Source organism: Galeopterus variegatus, unplaced genomic scaffold (assembly GCF_000696425.1).
Source record: "Galeopterus variegatus unplaced genomic scaffold, G_variegatus-3.0.2 Scaffold8601, whole genome shotgun sequence".
NCBI lineage: Eukaryota > Metazoa > Chordata > Mammalia > Dermoptera > Cynocephalidae > Galeopterus > Galeopterus variegatus.
The window spans coordinates 78,148-79,465 of NW_007734712.1; positions in this window are offsets into that span (position 1 = coordinate 78,148).

The following is a 1,318-nucleotide window of genomic DNA, read 5'->3' on the forward strand; positions in this document are numbered from 1 at the left end:
TCAGCTGGGATTGTGAGAGGGGTAACATTGAACCTGCAGATCACTTTGGGGAGTATTATCACCTTAACAACGTTAGGTCTTCTGACACACGAACAACCGTATCTTCCCATATATTTAGATCCTCTTTTATTTCTTTCAACAATGTTTTTGTTTTTAATTTTCAAAGCATAAGTTTTGCATTTCTTTCAAGATAACTTCTTATTTTTTTGGATCGATGCCAGAGAACATAGTCTTTAGCATGCTGTTCATTTTTCCTTATGTCACACATTTATTGGTCACACATATGCTATTCACAATTCAATTAATATTTTCCTTGTTCTTCCCTATTTTATTTATTTATTTATTATTGGAACGTAGCTGATTGTACATATCTGTGGGGGACAACATTGAATATCATACCTGTGTACATTATGTGGTGTTCAAATCAGGAAAATTAGCATATCCAACATTGTACAATGTAATCAATTTTTGGCGCCCTTTAACAATTCCTCCCTTATCCCACTCTCCTTCCCCCTTTAACACAATACTTCTGTTAAATTTTTTTTAACAAAAAAATCCCATTTTGGGATCCTTCATTACAAGCGGTCTTAGTCTGCTCAGGCTGCCATAACCAAATACCATAGACTGGGTGGCTTAAACAACCGAAATTTAATTTCTCACCGTTCTGGAAGCTAGAAAATCCAAGATCAGGGTTCTGGCAGATTTTGATTTCTGATGAGGGTTCTCTCTCTGGCTTGCAGATGACTACCTTCTCTCTGTGCCCTCACAAGGGTTGAAATAAAATGGATGTCTCTTCCTCATTTATACAAACACCAGTTCTATCAGATCAAGGCTCTACACTTACAACCTTATTGAACCTTAGTCACCTCTTTAAAGGCCCTATCTCCCATACAGTCATGTGGGGGTTTAGGGATTAAACATATGAATGGAGGGCAGAATTCAGTGCATAGCACAAATGTACAGAAATACAAGTGCTTTTAAAAATATTATCATATTTCCTTTGTATTTTGCAACCTTGCTGAACTCATTTCTTAATTTTCACAATTTTTTAGTGGATTCCTTGGGATTTTCTATACACAAGATCATGTCTGTAAGGATACCATAGGCACTCGAATGTAAGGATACCGTGGGCACTCAAGCGGGGGGGGGGNTGAACCTGCAGATCACTTTGGGGAGTATTATCATCTTAACAACGTTAGGTCTTCTGACACATGAACAACCATATCTTTCATATTTAGATCCTCTTTTATTTCTTTCAACAATGTTTTTAAAAAAATTTTCAAAGCATAAGTTTTGCATTTCTTTTAAGATAACTTCT